Source organism: Alosa pseudoharengus, unplaced genomic scaffold (assembly GCF_046254945.1).
Source record: "Alosa pseudoharengus isolate Yale_2024_CS ecotype anadromous, Long Island Sound unplaced genomic scaffold, YU_APseudo_1.1 YU_APseudo_1.1_scf_21, whole genome shotgun sequence".
NCBI lineage: Eukaryota > Metazoa > Chordata > Actinopteri > Clupeiformes > Clupeidae > Alosa > Alosa pseudoharengus.
In genome coordinates this window covers 16,544,067-16,563,446 of record NW_027468674.1, presented here as the reverse complement: position 1 = coordinate 16,563,446, position 19,380 = coordinate 16,544,067, and the positions used below count along the sequence as shown (strand labels likewise).

At 41.3% G+C, this 19,380-nt stretch overlaps 1 long non-coding RNA gene across 1 annotated transcript; it reads left to right on the top strand.

Moving 5' to 3' along the window:
• The first annotated feature begins 14,745 nt into the window (after window positions 1-14,745).
• Window positions 14,746-16,326, top strand: LOC143138458 (uncharacterized). Its single transcript, XR_012990224.1, has 2 exons — window positions 14,746-15,763; window positions 16,083-16,326. It is a non-coding gene; the product is annotated as an uncharacterized LOC143138458 (long non-coding RNA).
• Window positions 16,327-19,380: the final 3,054 nt, after the last annotated feature.

Here is a 19,380-nt window from a genome sequence, read left to right as displayed (position 1 = left end):
AAACATAATAAATTAAACATAGGGCAGTGTGGATGAAGACAGTAAAAGGGAAAAAAATGGAATATGACTGCAGGTAGTTTATGAATCTCATGATGAGGTTTTCAGGCTAAAGAAATAGACCATAAGACAGCTGTAACACAGCATGATTGCTACAACATGAGAGCTCATTTGGGAGGTGAGTAAGTGTCTCACATCACTGTATAAAAGATCTTAAATCATTATGATGTACTTTAGTTAAACTCTTGCTGAGCCTTTTAAAGACGATAACATCATTTAACACATTTCTAGTGTGAGCCATTTTCTGCAGTTATTTATTAGAGAAGACAGGTCTCATTTATGCTGCCATTTTACAAGGTCATGAAGTATGTGCCTCTGTTATCATTGAAACATTTTACACAGATTTGCTGGTCATTTATAATTAAAGTTCATTTAGGATGAATGTCAAAGAAATCAAGTCAGAAAAATGATAAGACAACCTTAAGAGTCCAGTTCGGCCTTTCTTGTCCACCCCTACAGTAATTACATTAAAACACTGGATAAAAATGAGTGCGTTGAATTTGCTGAATTGAAATGTGGACATTGCAAACATGAATGAAATGTGTTAAATGAACATAGCATTTCTTTTTTGATGAATGTAGGGCCTTAAGGATTCCATTGAAATAGTTGTTAGGTCTTATAAGTCTAATGTCTTTAACTGTGCAAAGCATCATGCTAACAGCTGCCCAGAAGAGAAAACGGATTCCCTTAGTCACCACTTTGCCAAACGGTCGCTGCTAGGGGTCACCTCATCAGCATTAGACGTGGAGGCCCTCGACTAGTGACAGTTCTGTTGATAGTTGAACTAGCCAGTAAACAGGAATAAACAAGTGAACGAATTCAGAAATCAGAAATTTTGTGATGAGATAAATTGATAAATTGTTTTGTTGAAAAGAAAGAGAAAGTGGAAATTGTCTATGTAATTGTTTACCATCAAGGTAGGCCAATTCTAGTGAATGCTTTCTCTAAACAATTTTGTCTAAAAAAAAACAGGTTGAATATTGGAACTATATTGCGATCATACTCAGCAATATAGTAAGAAACCAGTTTATATGCACTAGGGGTGTCACGATTCTCCAAATCCTCGATTCGATGTCATTTTCGATTTTAAAGTCACGATTCGATTCGATTTTCGATCTTTTTCAAATATTACTATTAATGCATTCCTTATATGTTATTTACTCTTTTTGGTCTTTTCCTTTTCTTTTTCGGGGGGCTTTTATTTTGAAACCGCTTTAAAACCGTTCCAACCGCTAGGTTGTAATGTAAACAGAACTAACATTAGGCTAAAACAGAGATGTGAACATATTGAAATGAAACAACACAGAATGTTAATTTGATTGTTTCAGCACACTCCGAAGAGACCCAAGGTTAGTGTTAATGGAATATGTACATGTGGATTTTAAGCCTTAAAGTAACTTTGGATTGTAATTAGACCATCTTTTCACTTGCTAAGTTGAGTAGGCTAAGTTAGTTTTAATTGACGTGAATGAACGAATACTTCCACACCGGTGATTTCAAAGTAGCAAGAGGGGCTTTGATTTCGGTAGGTTGATGTGTAGGCCTATATTTTAACTGGCTGCAGCCTAAAATTAGAGGAGTGTTGACGCTGCAGTTCAGCACGTGCATGTGTGTTTGTGCGTCTTGGCATACATGCTGGACGTGACATTGGGGGTGTGGCTGCATCGTCGATTCTACTTTTAAGTTCAAAGTTCGAGATTGAGATGTAATTTCGATCGATTTCGAAATAAAATCGAAATCGTGACACCCTTAATATGCACAGACACACGTTACTGTTTATGGGATGGAAATGTGCTCACGGATTTGAGCGCAAAGCATTTGAAAACAATGCAGCAAAGGACCAGACTGTAACACAGTGTGTCTGGAGCCACAAAAAGAGGCACATCACATTTTCATCCACTCCGCCGCAATTTATATTCAACGTGATTCATCAAAGGGGCCATAAAGCCAGTGCTTAATAACTCGGAAACCTGTTTCGGCTGCAATTTAATTGAACAAAAGCAATTTCTCTGTCAAGTGTTAAAAAAAAGCCACTTCAGTTCAGTGGGGCCTTGTTGGGGTAAATTCCCAATTACCCAGATGGTTGTTCAATCCTCTGTGGAAGAGAGTGCTGATATTAATAATAACATTGGGATTTACTTCACGCCTGCAGAGCGGGAGACCGCTGCTGCCCAAAGTGAAATCATTAAAATCAATCAGTGAATCCCTTCTCCAATGATGCTCACTTATCACATCATTGGCACATGGCTATTGGCATGTTAATGGATTTTTAGGAGCTATGTTCAAATAACATTGTGTTACAAGACAATGTATAAAAACACACTTGCATGTAATGTTAATATCATACCGTGGTTATAACTTCTGTCAGTCATTTGACCGTGCTAACAGCCCTGCTAGGCTGATAGGAGCAGCACGATTGACAGTGCCCTGTTAGGCCAATGGCTTCACAGTTAGCAATGCAAGCTGCCAGAGAGCTTTGCAGTATACCATGTAATGTTAATATCATATCAATCCATACAACATCTGTTCAATCCATACAATTTCTGTTTTTTTGCGTTGATAACCATTGACTGTTATACATTTCATCATTATTACTATCAATAACGTTTTTCTTCCCTTATTTTGATGTCAGTCCAGGAAAGTATGTTAATTAATGTTGTGGACGTGGCTGTGCCGGAAACACAAGGTTATGTAGCATGAAAGCCTGAACACTGGGGTGGAGCAGGTATAAAAAAAAACAGTTACCGGTAATACTGGCAGAGACGGAGGACATATCTGCATGGATCAACATCTAACCCATGCTGATCTTAAATGTATCTGTCTTCCATCTCAGCTCTGGCATATCTGCGCCTCCTGCTCCATTTACCAGACTACAAACCTGCGTCTTTCAAACTGTAATGAGCCGCAGTGCTTCTTCCACTGAAATGCAGCTGTTCCCATGCAATTCATCAAAGACTAACACCTAGCGGTTAATAGACTGGAAACATTTCCATAACAGTTTAACTGAGCAAAAGTAATTTCCCTGTCTGGGCAGAAGAGGCTTTGCATGGAAAGGTCTTGGAAGGTGACTTCCAATTTATCTGTATTTCCATCAAAGTATCGCTGGTTGTGCTAACATTTTTATTAATCACTGTGACTGCGACCCACTGTTAATTGTTCTCTGAGATTTTAATCATAATCATAATTGTGTAAAACTGAAATAAAGCATGTTTTTAAAATCAAAAATCAATCCTTCTCTATCCTACCATTTCACTCTCCCTCTCTTTCTCCCCACCTTCTCTCCTACCTCTCTCTGACACCCACCCCACTCTCTCCGCTCTCTCTCTTTCTCCTCTCAGACTCAAAGTTGCTTTATTAACATGATCTGTCTCTCTCCCACACAGTGAAATATTTTCATGGCAGTGGGGGTGAGATGTGGGGCTCCATGCGTTGCCCGTCTGTGGAAACGTAATTAGCTTTGTCAGGAGGAGACAATGAGATTTACTTCACCATTAGGCAGAGAGGGCCGTGCTAGCAGATGCTATCTGGGAACAGATATGCAGCTCACGGTCCTGACAGACACAGTGTGTGTGTGTGTGTGTCTCAGTGTGTGTGTGTTTGTGTCTCTCTGTTTGTGTGTGCACAGAGAGAGAGAATGTCTGAAGTCCATGTTGCACAGCCTCTGGTCAGAACACTGAGTTGTGTGAATGTGTGTGTGTGTGTGTGTGTGTATGCATGTGTGGTAAACAGCGGAGCCAGATAGAACCCAAACAAGGTGAAAGAACGAAGAAAAGACAGAAGAAACATAAACACCCAAATTAGTTAGGTGAACGCATTCAAGAAGTAAGCAAGGAGGAACAACAGACTTTGAGAACATTGAGACTGAAAAACACAAAGGGACAGATAGCACACAGATGGCGAAGCTATTTCATTACAGCTGAAGCTGAGTCTGTGTTCTAGAGGAATGGCTTTCAAACAGGGACAGCTTGAGACTCAGGAACAGTTTCAGTGGCTCACTCCATTTACGCTCACACAGATGCTCCTCTTGCTGTCTTTACTGCCTTCTCTCCATTGATCCCACCAGCCGCCACTAAACACACACACACACACAATCACATACTGTACACCCACACACATGTCTGCACGCATGCATGCACACAGGCAGACATATAAACAAACACATTAACCTCTATAAAACACATTTCCACACACACCTCCTTGCAACGTACGTTGCAACACATTCAGACTGTACACTCACACACACTGGAACCCACTTGCTACACTACCCTGCAGGGTTAAATGAAGTGCAAAAGCATACAGAGAAACACTTCAGGAGGGAGGGGGAGCTCCTGGATTAATGGACTGTGAAGAAGCCAAAAGCATATGTAAGAGTGTGTGTGTGTTTGTCTAGAGAGAGATAGGAAGCCCTTTGTGTAAATGAGTTATGAACATAGCCATCATACATATTCAGGTGTCTTTTACGCAAAGTGAATTTCTCGGAAACTCTGCATATATTATTATTTTTTTGTCTCTGGCCAACTGGTCACATTGCTCACCAACTCTTGTGTGCACACCCACTCACAGAAACACACACCGACACACACACAAAGGCAAGAAATATTTATCATTCATCTCTGATGTTTTATTGGTCTTTTTTTTACTTTCTTACAGTAAGTATGAGCCCCATGGAGACCTTTCATTTGTCTGCCTGACACTTGACCTTTGCTTGAGTTGGTGCTTAATCACATGGAGGGGGTGATGAGATCTACTTTTTTTACTTCTGAAATGTCACCCTTGCATTTCAAAACCCAGTGGATATTATAGTACTGGACTGTGCAGCAAAGGGGGTAGGGGGCAGAGAGAGAGAGAGAGTAAGCAGGATCTGTTGTGCATCAATATGATATGATAAAATAAATTACATCAAAGTGAAAAGTATCCATAGAAAACACTTCATCCATATAGTGCCCTGGGTCTACACCTTCTCTGTTTGGAAATTTCCAGGACGATTTTTCTCCCCCTCCATAAAATAAATAAATAACGATCAAAACATTTTCCTGGTCTTGTAGCTTGATGTTGTAATTGGAAGAGAGTCGTCAAGAAAGCAGAAGATGATCAAAGGGTGATTACCGGTATGCTCACACACACACACACACACCCTCACTCACAAGCATGACTAGAAGTTGCTCAAAGAGGGTGATTATGGTCTAGTGCCTCACAGCTCATTCAGGTTCCCCTCCAGAGACATCTTCAAACCCCCTCAGCCTCCCCAGAGAGCCAGGGGAGAAGGAGGAGGAGGAAGAGGAGGGGGAAGATGGAGACTCTGTGACACTCATTTGCTGTTTTTTTTCTGAATGGGGAAATCCTGAGTCCTTTTTTGGTTATGTTAATAATGCTGGGGGCAATTTCTTTCTTTATTTTTTTTAACGTTGGAAATTGAGGATTTTATCAAGTATTATTTTACACACCCTACACATGTCTCAGATTAAAATGTAATCACAAAAAGTACAGATGGCAGTTTAAAGTACAGGCATTGACATTATTCCTGTGTACGTGAGGCCTAAAAAAAGACAGAGTGACCTCGCACCATCCCATACACCACAAAAGAAGAAACATGATCGCTGTATGGTCATCAACCTTCCATACAAACAACTCCCTCATACTCAGCTGCACAGCAGAGCCCCCAGGGGTAGGTGGTTTGGACAGCCGTGTCATCAAAGAGAGGTGCTTTGTACTTTAGTTTACCTCCTGAACTCATGGAAACTCCTCACGTTTGTATTTTTGCTGTGGGCTGAAAACAGAAAAACATATTTTCTGTCACACACACACACACCAGAGGATAAGGGAAAAGCCTTGGGATATTGTCTGTGTATTACTAGGGGGGGGGGTCTATAGAATCAAATAGGTACTGTAACTGTTGTCAACATTAGCTGCTTCACACACACACCAATTTCATGTGGACTTATTGAGCAGTATAGGGTAGTGGTGCTCAAAGTTCAAACTTTCAAAGTTCAAACTTTCACTTTCATTAGTGCAGATTTTAGCAAGGTGATGTGGGCATCTTTTGAATGAAAACATCAACAGTACAATGACAATATTCCACAAAAGAGCTTCACACATTTCAGAGCCTCAGGTTCAGATGCAAGCAGTAAGCCTGTTATTTGTCCTCCTCGTCCTGCAGGGCTGGCCAAGATGCTGGAGTCATGCATCATCCAAACAGTAGTCGCTGCCTCTACACACTTCTTTTCTGCACCCTTTGGTGCTAAAGAATATTGGACTTGGCGGAGCAGCGGCAAAATCATCTTTTTTTGGATAAAATCGCCTGCTAAATAGCAGTGAAATCTTAAAGATGGAATATGCTGTTTGCTGAGCAATTGCTATAGGTGTATGGTAGACCTGCCTTATTTTTTACACAGGCTCCAGATGTGCACCTGAAATAGAGAGTTCCTGGAGCATTAAGCTGCAACAAGTATTCCACCACAATCAATGGAAATGGGGGGGCATGGGGCGAAAGAAAATGAGACCAGTCTTCTAAAACTACAGTATTATTGTGGTGCTCATACACTCCCCTTAGGTTTCCCCTGCAGCTGAGAAATTACTAAGTGTGCAGTAGGCCTGCTTTTTTATGTTAATACCTCCTCCTGGAACGCTGTCCATGGTGCTGAGTCATGTGTCATCACTACAGCAATTGCCGCCTCTGTAGTGCATTTATATACCCTCCGGTGTCAAGAATATGCTGATTGTGGAGCCATTCATTCATGGATAACTGAGCTTCAAAGCCCTTCATCAAAGTGCTCTACATCTAAAATCTCCACGGGGATCACCACGGTTTGAAGCACCATTGAACATGTATTGCCTTTGTGATTTTAAGAAAAGGCCACTTTCTCACACAGATGTTCTAGAAAAGACAAAAGCTGTTCTGAAAATTATTTTTTTGTGTTGGCCTTGTCAGCGACAGGAGTGTCCATAGACCTCTGAAGTTTGCAAAAAAACCCTGCCATCTTTGCCCATATAATGATATCCAGTATCTTGTGATTTTTTTACTATGGGAAAATAACATGAGGATTTTGAATGATCACACCTCTTGCAGGGATGAAGAAGTCTGAAATGTAGACTTTGATTTTTGCTACTGAGTGAACTTACCACCCGGATCTCATTATATGGGAAACAATGGCAGCTTTATTGGGTCCTTTTTGTAGGCAAACATAGGTCTATGGGGAAGGTGACCCTGAGCTCTAGCTGGTCTGGTCTGGTCCTCACACAGGCTGTTGGTGATGCAAGTCCCCCATCACTCTCCCACACTCTGTTCTACCATCTCAGATAGTGGAGAGAGAGAGAGAGAGAGGGAGAGAGAGAGAGAGAGAAACGGAGAGCACAGCTCAGCTCTCCAACTCCCCCATTAGTGGAGTCCCACTGGGCTTACTTCTGCTGAAGTGTCCATGGGGACGGTGACCCTGAGCTCCACCTGGTCTGCTCCATACACAGGCTGCTGGTGATGCATGTCCCCCATCACTCTCCCACACTCTGTTCTGCCATCTCAAACAGTGGAGAGAGAGATAGAAGTGAAGAGAGAGAGAGACAGAGAGAGATAGAGAGAGCACAGTTCTCCCCCTTCCCAATCCCCATCCCACATGCTACTCTGCCATCTCAGTAAGTGGAGAGAGAGAGATACAGAGATACAAAGACAACTATAGAGGAAACAAACAGACAGGAAAGGTAGAGGACAAACAGGGAGAGAGAGAGAGAGAGAGAGAGAGAGAGAAAGAGAGAGAAAAAGAAGAGGGAGAGATGAAGAGCAAGAGCACTGCAGCCCCACAGTCGGCCCAGACTGATAGGAGAATTGCTGTGAGGAGTTGAAGGAAATGCTCTGGAGCCACAGGGGAGATGCAGCACGAAGCCAAAACAGACTGCAGGGATTTGTTATACTCCTTTGTTGTTGTGTACAGGGAAAGAAAAATGTAAAGACACTCACAAAAAACGGAAGCTCACCACATCACAAAATAAACACTTTAAATTGTAGCAAAATGTAGCTATCTATGATGAAAAGTTGTCTGTACACATCCATTATTTTCTGATTGGAAATAAAATGTTTGCTAAATAGTTTGACTGGCCAAAGACAGGTGGATTCCACTGTGGTAATTTATAGAAGTACTGTAACCACGTTATCCAAAGCATTAGTCCGCCATTAATTAATATGAAATTGAATTCAGAATAAATTAATCATCATTTTAAATAAAACAAAGCTGAATGATGTAAGTCACAGGGCAGACAGAGACAATTAGGTCTTCCAGCTTTCTGAGTATAAATTACATTTTTCACTGACTTCACAGATTTGACTTTCTTTCGTGTGCTAATTCATATACAATACAAAGCAATTAACTCTGACTTGGTTTAATTGTGGTAAGTCCCAAATGCTAAGCAATTCACCCTTTCCAGACTGTGGTTGTCCACCCTCTGGAGATACTTTCAATATGGCTTAATTTGAAGCAGATTATTAAAACATGTGTGGACTTTGTAATACAATATGCTAGCTAGGGTGATTCATCTTCTGCCCTCATCATTTTGTGCAAAAGAAAAGCCATGACATTTTACATTAAAAGCCCATCGAGCGCCTCACAATATAGCCTGTACAGAATTTCTCCTTGTGTTCCTCTCGGTACATCACTTCATCCTTGTCGTCTAACATCAATTTTCCATTTTTCTCTCTCCATACATTTTTATTCTCCACCACCTACTCCTGTCATCCTCTTTTTCTTCCTCTGTCATTCCCCGTCACACTAAGATTCTTCTTCATGTTTTAATATTATTTTCCCCCTCTAGTAGGTCATTACTCCCTTTCCTCCCCCTCATACTCTCATCCCTTAGACAGGGTGTTATTGAGTTGGTTGACCTTCGTGCTTCATTTGCCTTGTATCGCTACTCTTGTGCTCAGACTGATGTTCACACTTTCTTGTCTTAGCCTTTCTCTCTCTCTAACTTTCTTTCACCGCCACATTTTTGACTTGTGCCTGCCTTCCTATTCACAGCTCATCTCATCTTCATTTGCCATGGAACCCTTGGGTGGTTTGAAATTGATCTTTGCTTGCTCACCCAAAATAGTTAAGATTTTAGATGAGAAATGAGACACACACTATCTGTGGATAGAGTTCTCATCAGTGAGTTATTAGACAATTAAAATTTTGATTCAGACAAAGTTATAATATTGGATCTCATCACAGATCTTAAGTTTTATATTTCAATTATTGTTGGCAAAGAACAAACTATTGCCACAAATATATTGTTTTTGTCTAGTCTTTCTGCATGTTGCCTCTCAGCTCAGTGCTTTGACTATATTTTATATGACCATCTTTCACTTCACCTTGGGGACAGCGATTCAGTGATTCACAGCCAATTCTTCAAGCAGAAGACAAATATCGGTCAGTTCTGTTACAGTCTAAACTAACAAAAGACGCACCTCTTGCAGGACACTAAAGATGATTAGGTGAAGCACACCATTCAGCAACTACAATCCCCCTCTTCCCTCATCTCACACCAACCATTCAGTCCTTTATAATCAATAGACGTCATAAGAGGGTATTCAGCTCAATCAAGGGATACTGTCACGACACCACCAGGTTCTCCACCAGTCTCTCCTCCTCGTCACTCTGCTCCAACGATCTCCCAATCTAATTCCCCTGTCTACTGATTACCCAATCATCCAATCTCCTGTTTGCCACTCCCCAGCACCTGTAGCCAATCTCCTACTGCCCATATAAACCCCTGTCACTCTGCTCTCTTTGTCTGGCCTCTTCAATGGAGACACTTACTCCAGCGCACGGACTGCTCCTTGTTTCCAAGCCCAGCTCCTCGTTTCTGGAATTTCCTGTTATGTCCCAGGTTGTAGAACTTTTATGTTGGACATTTTCTATTGGACTCTTTATGTTGGACGATTACTCTTGCAAGAGTGGAGCCTTTATGTAGAACTGCCTTGTTTGTCAAGTCAAGATCTTCTGAGCGTTAACTTCACTTCAAGACCTTGTTTAACTTCTCCTGCCTTGGTTGCTGTTTTATAAATTAAAACGACTTGATTGATCCTAACCTTGTTTCCTGAGTCTGTGTGCCCTGACAGATACATAGTTGGTGGATTGAAAGGGGAAGGACATTCTTCTGTCTCTTGTGATTTCATAACTGCATGCCTCACACTGTTAGACATGTCAATGTTTTTTTTTTTTTACAGTAACATCCAAAGTACACATTTCACTTAATTTCATTTCACATTTAATTTCATCTTGGCCTTAAAGTTTTTTTTCTTTTCTTCATTTCTTATAAAAAGGTTCTATCAGCGATTTGCAGGCCCAAAAAAGGCCACGCATAAATTATCACATTCATCTAATCTTTCTTCTTTTCCTACGATCCGGTAGCTGCCAACCCCATAAGCAGGCCGTCAAAAAACGTGTCTCTGTAGGCAGCCTAGGTTCTGAGATCTGCACACAAAAACAATTGCTACCAACAAGTGTTGCCAACCACTCAAAGGCAAAATAAAGTGTTCCAACCAATAACCGATGAGATGCACGTTCAGGAGAGTTTCAATTGCACGGGAGGGATTAACGAGCTAGCTCTCTGTATTGTTTTAACGTCAAAACAGAAGTGACGTGGCCCCAGCAGTGGCGCGACTGGCTGGGGCACCTGCACCGTACGCCGGCGACCCGGTTCGATTCCCGCCCCGTGGTCCTTTCCGGATCCCACCCCGACTCTCTCTCCCACTCACTACCTGTCAATCTCCACTATCCTATCTAATTAAAGGCATAAAAAAAAGCCACAAAAAAAAAAAACAGAAGTGACGTTACCCCGCCATCGCTGATACAAAAAATAAATATTTCAAAGAAATCAATTATGACAGCCACTTTTTTTCACAGAACTGCATAGGCATAGTTCTCTATCAGTCAAACTACTCTGCGTTAAGCAGCGCCCAGAGAGGCGACGACGCCCCCACCCAGCCTTCCCCGATTTCCTCGGTGAGGTGCAGCGCTCTTGGGTGAAACCCCCTTCAGCACGATCACCACTAATCATTCGGTGAGTTGCACAGTAATAACGTTCCTGTGACAGGCTATCAAATATTGAACAATGGGATAACGTTTCATCATCACCTTTATTGATGCCTGACATGTTGACATTGATGAAATACAGAGATGTAGCCTACCAAGAGACAGCTGCAGACTACGACGTTCAATAGGTTCAAAGCGTCCCTTGCCTACCAGGTGGCGGTAAACAAAGCGTTATAGAAATAGCGTCACATGAAAAACCTTAATATGCATGAAAATGACAAACATTTCATGAATCCCATAGGATGATTTCTGCAGTCAGTCTGCGTGCATGTTTGTGTGCGGGTTGATGCATGTATGCATGGGGACTCTGTGGGGGGTGCTTTGACCCTGGAACCATGCTGCCTGGCTGTCCTGTGAGCAATGGAGGTGGATGAGCAGGAGTTGGCCACATGGGGTTACAGTTAGTAACGCCAAACATTGTAATTGCTCTCTGCTGAGATAACACCTGTCCATTGACTATTAGTCAGGGCTGCTGGAGGTCAAAAAGGTGTGTGTGTGTGTGTGTGCCTAAAATGTAATCCCTGATGCACAACTGCAACATACAAGTATAGTGCCAAAAATATTACTAACACTTAAGCACTTTTCTTCTGTCACATACAAATACCGATGTCCACAGACAGTACATGATTTAATGAAAGTATGATGTATTGCGACATCAGAAGCAAGTGCAATTTATAGTTTCTTATGTCTCATTCCATCGAACTACAGATTTGCTACCGATCTGGCAAACTTATATAGTGCGGTTATAGCCAATAGAGGGCCGCGAAGCGAATGCAGAAGTGTCATTTACCCAGTTACGAGTTGATTAACCACTGAAACGATTTTGGAAACATTATTTTAAGGTACAAAAAGCTCTTTGGTGTTGCTTGAAGTGTTTGAGAAGATAATGATCTGAGTTTTGAAGAAACAAACAATAACATTCAACATAACAACAGTACACTATAGTGGCTTGCTAACTACAGCTAACCATAGCTATCTTGTTATGAATTCATAGTTATAGCAGTGGCTTGTTAGTCAGCTAGCCGAGTTTGGGCAGCCGTGGCCTACTGGTTATGAGATAAAAAATAAAAAAAACTTACCGTAGACAATGACCATTTCGTTATTCGTTAATATCTCGAGAACCGAAGGTCGGAGAGACTTCAAACCATGATCCACCCTCACAATCCGGCCACGGGCTTTCCAACGACCACCCACGCACCCACCCACGAGTTTGTATGACATATTTGTATGACATATGGTTCATGAGCTATGCAACGATTTGTTTAAAATTCCAAACTGTCATATCATCAAATATTTTATAAGTAAGTATATACTCTTTTGATCCCGTGAGGGAAATTTGGTCTCGCTGCATTTATCCCAATCCGTGAATTAGTGAAACACGCTCAGCACACAGTGAACACTGTGAGGTGACGCACACACTAATCCCAGCACAGTGAACTGCCTGCTACAACAGCGGCACTTGAGGAGCAGTGAGGGGTTAGGTGCCTTGCTCAAGGGCACCTAAGCTGTTCCTACTGGTCGGCATGGGCGTAGATTTAGGGTGGGACGCTCATGTACGGTGGCGCATTGCATTCACATCACAAAAAAAAAAAAAATCAGGTTATCTCATAATTATGAGATAGTATCTCATAATTATGAGATAATTATCTCATAATTACGAGATAGTATCTCATAATTATCACATATTATCTCATAATTACGAGATAATTATCTCGTAATTACGAGATAATTATGATTTATGACACAATTCACTGCCAATTACTGCCCCCACTTGTGTGTGTGGCAATGACATGGTCTAGCTAGCAACATTAGAGAAGATAGACCTATCAGCTTCCAAAGAGAAAGTCTGAAGCTGAAGTTCCTTTCAAACCTTTACTTAGGATTCACTGTAAAACTAAGCAGACCAACAGAGTACATCTCAGTTATTTCCTTCAATGTTTTGTTTAAGAGCAATCATATAGACTAGCATTTCAAGTTACAGAATAGAAACTAATGTGTTAACTTATGGCTAATGTATATGAGAAATCCCATAGAGATGCTAACGGTTAGCATAATCAATAAAAGTAGATATTTAGAGCCAACTTCAGTCCATTTACGAAAGGGTTACATAAGAAGAGTTCTTTGTTTATAACTGACTATTTTCTCTCAATATAATACGTGTAGGAAAAATGTGACTGTTTAACTCATCAAAAATAAAAATAATAACAAAATAAACAATAGGTGTTTGTGTGACAACGTGGATGGAGGTAGCCCTATGCGTAGTAGTACCTCCACCTACTGGTAGGACTGTCAACGTGCAACATTGTATTGCCTTTGGGCAAAGAGTAGCCTTTAGAAGCTTCTATACTCTTTGCTTTGGGGTTGTTGGCGATTTGACAGGCTTATGTTTCATGCCGCTTAAAGACATGTTAATCTTAAAGTCATTCAAAGCAGGAAATAAGTAGGAAATATGTGCTTGCTTTTATTGAAAGGCTGTTTACATCCTCAGCACGGATCCTATCCTTATGATAATTATCTCGTAATTATGAAATAATTATCTCGTATCTCGATTTTTTTGTGTGATGTGAATGCAATGCACCACCGTACTCATGACTAGTCCTAACCAATATTTTAAGATGACAAAATTGTCCCCACCAATATTTTAGCGAACTCATTTGTGCTACTGATCATTCCGACAGCCAGCACGACAGTACAAGAAACGTCGTCATTTGATTGGCTGAAAAACCGAGGGGGAGGGGGAGGGTTATCTGACACGCATGCTGCACACATGTTGCTTTATTCTTGCACTGTTAGTCAAGCGAGCGGGTGTGTCAACGACAACGGTAAGTTACCAGGGCCCACTTCCCCGATAACGACGGAGACACGCTCTTAAGAGGGTTTTCTACGATTCATCTTACGATCGTTCGTTTGGTTTTTCCGACTGTTTCCCGAACATGCTCGTAGAGTGAACGCGCATGCACTGCTCTTAAGATGCTCTTAAGGGGAGCTGTCCACATTAATAGTTCTGAAATATCCTCTGATTTGACGGTGATGTCAGGTGACTGCACGTCACAGCTATAGGCCTACCATTTAAACTTCGGATCTACACATTAATTCACATCAATACGAAAATAGAAACAATTTGACATCTGCATGTAAGCATCCCAAGTAGGTTATATACCACACAGAGACATTCTAAGTTGTAATTCCTCTGTATGTCCTGTTGATGACCTCAGTGAGAAGTACTGTTAAGACGCTCTTAGCCGGTAACGAGTAGGCTACTCTGGAGCACTCGTAGATCTACGAGTGTTTTCACGACGCTCTTAAGCTACGATGGTTTCGGGAAACAGTCGGCAAATCTTAAGACGTTCGTAAGAGGGACTTTACGACGCTCTTAGGCTTAAGATGCTTTCGGGGAAGTGGGCCCTGGGCTGTCTGTCAATACATAGGCCTAAGGTTGCCAACTGTCCCGAATTGTGCGGGACATCCCGTATTTTGGGTGATTTTGATTTGTCCCGTTAGGGACAGCTCCATTCCCGATTTTCAATCACAGCTCATCGGCCTTGTTAACTTGTCAATAGTAGGCTATTGTAAACACACCTGGAACAAAGTGTCCAGGGCCCACTTCCCCGAAAGCATCTTAACCCAGTACACTACGGGTGACCCGTATTCGGGCAAATACAGTGCCCCCCACCTCCCCCCAACAACCCCCATGCATTTCTTTGCACCTTATCATGAACTACCATAGTCATGCTATATACCATTTTAAAGCTGAGAAACTCAAGAATCGATATATGTAAAGCTTTCCATGAATTAACATATATTTCGTGTGTAAAATATAAGTTTATCCCGATATATAACATATCAGAATACCCCCCTCCACCACCCCCCAAAGTTGCTGCGTTCATATTTTGTCACTTGTCTGTATGGCCGTACCAATAAGTTAGCCCAGCATGCTTGGTCTTGAAATTTTCGTAAGAATCCATAGATGTAAAATATCTACATTGTTATATTGCCAATATATTGAGTAGTTGTACACGCCAGTACAAACAAAACAGATACATACGAAAAGAAGCGAAGTAAACACTTATTTTTCGCGGAAATCCAGATATTTCGGTTTTACTTCCATTATTGTCGCTGGATTCACGGTACTCCGCGTGTTCACGAGGCTCTTCTGATTCCATCGATACCCATTACATGTCTGTAGGACCAATGAGAGTCGAGATAGATGCCATCAAAGCCAATGAGTCACGTAAGCGATGAATCTGACAACCAGTCTTTGAATGGTCATAGCGCTGCGTCTGAGTGAGCCAATGAGATGGGACCTAGATGTCCGTGTAGCCAATGAGGAGAGCTTTCTTTAGACATGTGACACATCGTCCCATTCTACTTCCCTGTCGGCTAAACTCAAGGCGCATAGCCCATGCGTAACCAGATTCCGAAGCAGTGGTTTGGAAGTTTGTTACTAAACAAGCAAGAGACATGTTTTTGAAGGTTTTTGTTCGTAAAACATGCCAAAGAGACAAAAAAAAGACGAAACATGTCGAAGAACCCGAGGACATTGAAGATCTGGAGGACATCGATGAAGGAGAAGAAAGCATTTTCTCGGAATGCGACTCCGAGGAGGAGCAGAACTTTTTAGCTGGGAAGGACCCCGATTTTGAGCTGTGAGTAGACTACTTATATCCATATACAGTTACAGATACAGTTTAGTTTGCTTTTGTAATGTTTAGTGCATAGTTTTTCATTTAGCTTTGTTTCATAGTGTGAACAGTGTGAACAGTGTTCTGGTACCTGGGGGGGAGGGGAGTTAGGTGAGAATGCAGTGTGTGTTTGTGTGTGTGTGTGTGTGTGTGTGTAAAAGAGAGAGCAGGGGGAGGTGTGACCTGAGTACACACATTTATATCATTTGTATAAGTTGTTGGGAAGGGTTTTCATATACTTTAGTGGGTCTGAGCCTAACTTCCATCTGTACAATTGTTTCAGTGACAGCGATGAAGACTGGGCCCCGCCAAGCAAAAAAACAAGAGCTGAGGATCCTGTGTCTGAGGAAGAGGAGCCGGTGGCCGAGACTATTTCAGTTGTTCATAACACGTTCCATTTTGTTGACCGTGGTTGCCAACACAAATACATTTCTATTGCATTGAATGTGAATCATTTGATGTTTCGTTTGCCAGGGTATTGCTATTTTTTACCTTTGTTTCATTTTATAATACAAATGTTCACTGCATTACCTTGTTTGTCCTTTTTTCATGGAAATCTCAAAGGCGTAGGAGCAAAAGTAAGAGTTTCAGGTCAGATAATGCTTCTCTGGACTCATGGCACAGCCACTGCAAAGCACTCCAGGTACAAGCAACATGACACAGAGAGTGTAACCTTTCATTTGACACCAAGATCATGGTTCTACATAAAGGGGTTCTTGTATAGGAAGCATTTTAGTTTTGGGTAACCAAAGGTCCTTTTGGAGTCTCCAAATGGACACTTAGCAAAACGCATGTGTATGCCCACACAAATATGGGTCCCACACAGTCATACATCATCCTATAAGGATCTACTTTGACATACAGATTCACAAGACCTGGTAGTGGGCCTCAGTGGTGTTTTCAAGAGAAAATAAGTGACCAAGAGGGCAGAATGTGGTCATTTCTAGAGATGTACATAACCGCCTATAAAAAAAACTATCATTCTACCCTTTGCCACACTCTGATAGTTCATCACACAGTCAATCTATTGGTACCAAAAAATTCTACAAGGCCTTAGCTTTCCAAAGAGGTCAGGCACTTGATTGTAAGTCAAAGTATGTGGCAACAGGGCCATTTTAAGTAGGCGGTGTGCAATTTCGAGGAAAAACTCAAAATAGGGGTGGAAATGTATATTAAGCCTAAGAGCGTCGTAAAGTCCCTCTTACGAACGTCTTAACATTTGCCGACTGTTTCCCGAAACCATCGTAGCTTAAGAGCGTCGTGAAAACACTCGTAGATCTACGAGTGCTCCAGAGTAGTCGTTACCGGCTAAGAGCGTCTTAACAGTACTTCTCACTGAGGTCACCAACAGGACATACAGAGGAATTACAACTTAGAATACATAATCCAACTTACGTTCCCATTCTTTATTGTGTTTACCTGTGATGAATCAGATTTTAGCGTGCAAAATAGCCTACATTTAATGATCATAATAATGTGATGAAAAGCGGACAAAAATGCAATCAAGTTATGAAACGAGACGTTGCCAGAATAGTTTGACATTATCTTTGCTAAGTGAATATTTTATTAGGCCTATGAGGTAAAAAGCAGAGAAAGCAACACGTGGTTTAGTCTGTAGCCTACTGCATCAAAATCTAAGCCTACACATTTCCTCTTTCTTACTTGACTTCTTTCTTATCTTCAAACGTGTTCTTAAGTGACACCGCGAAAAATTATTGCATGGTGCAACAATCTAATCTTAAAATAATTACAATTATTTATGTCTCTGTGTGGTATATAACCTACTTGGGATGCTTACATGCAGATGTCAAAGTATTTCTATTTTCGTATTGATGTGAATGAATGTGTAGATCCGAAGTTTAAATGGTAGGCCTATAGCTGTGACGTGCAGTCACCTGACATCACCGTCAAATCAGAGGATATTTCAGAACTATTAACGTGGACAGCTCCCCTTATAGTAGAGCGGCTACAAGGCCAATTTGGCAAGAATCGTGCAAATTATGATACAAGCATGAAACTTGGTAGGTATGTGCTTATGACCAATACAATCAAATCTACCTGATTGGCCACTTGAAATGGTGGCCATTTTCCAAGATGGCCGCCAAAAAAGACTCCAAAAATGTATTTATTGCATAGAATTGACCTAGCAAATTATGATGCAAGCATGAAATTCGACATGTATGTGCTTAAGACCAATACAATCAAATCTACCTGATTGGCCACTTGAAATGGCGGCCATTTTCCAAGATGGCCGCCAAAAAAGACCCCAGAAATTGATTTATTGCATAGAATTGACCTAGCAAATTATGATACAAGCACGAAACTCAACATGTATGTGCTCAAGAGCAATACAATGAAATCTACCTAATTGGCCACTTGAAATGGTGGTTCCGTCTTTCCGGTCGCATATGTCGCTTTTGGTTTTACATGCAAATAACAGCGGTAACAGTTATTAACGACAAATAAGCCCCTTATAACACACTGATAACATGGTGATAACATGCTAATAATGACAATTCTTGATGTCAATGGAGGGTGGTGCGTGATACGATACCATTGTGGTAATAATATGCTAATAACGGTAATTTATGATTTTCTCGATATGGGCGTTTAAAAACACTAATAACGTGCTAATGGTACTAACGGTAATAATATGGTAATAATGTGCCGCTCACTATAATTTGTGCTCTCTGCGACTGTCCCCACAATTACCCCAGAGTTAGAGAACAAGGCGATCAGAGTGAATCAATCAGCAGTGGTCCAATGTCGCTGTAAGTGGCTAAAATTAATTCCGAATAACCTCAGTGGCTGGTTTAATTCAGATAGTTTTGGTCTAAATATTGTAAGGATATCGAGAGTGATATACAGTACATATACTCAAATGTAAAACGCCATATACAGTGTAATTTGTAGTAGGAGAGTAGGCTACAAAGTAGGGCAGTAAGAACAGACAGGAATATTATATATGAGGCATACTATAAGTGTTCTGTGTAACCACTCTGAAGGCCTGACTACAATCGCCAGGCCAGATATTGGGAATCCTGCTGAATGGGGTTGGATGAAAGGAGATGATACATGGCAGGTTTGTTAGACAACTCTGCCTCCAATTGCAGCCAGCTGTCAGGAACTCACTAAGTGTTCATGCAAAAAAGGTTGCACCCATAGATGCAAGTGCTTCCGTTTGGGGCTTTTGTGTACAGCACTATGTGGGTGCACATGTGAATAGTAGATGTGGAGCACTGTTACAGTGACTCAATTAATTCCAAAGGGTGAAATGTTGATGGTGTTTTCTTAAAAACACAATTGAAAAATTGCTCACATTTGCTGTGAAATGGACTGTTATTTTTCCATGCTGAGATACTTACTGCCATATTGTTCATCTTGACATCCGAGTTCTTTGCCTTGTTACAGTTACCAAAAAAAAAAAAAAAAAATGCTCTGTTATCGCCTGTTCTGGTTGTACAGTCGTATTTTAGATAGCCAAGTTGGTGCACGGCTCTGTCAGTCCTGATGCTGTTGCATACGCTCTCTTCTATTGTCCCTCAGTGAGATTTCTAAGATTAATTTAGCCCTTCCAGGGT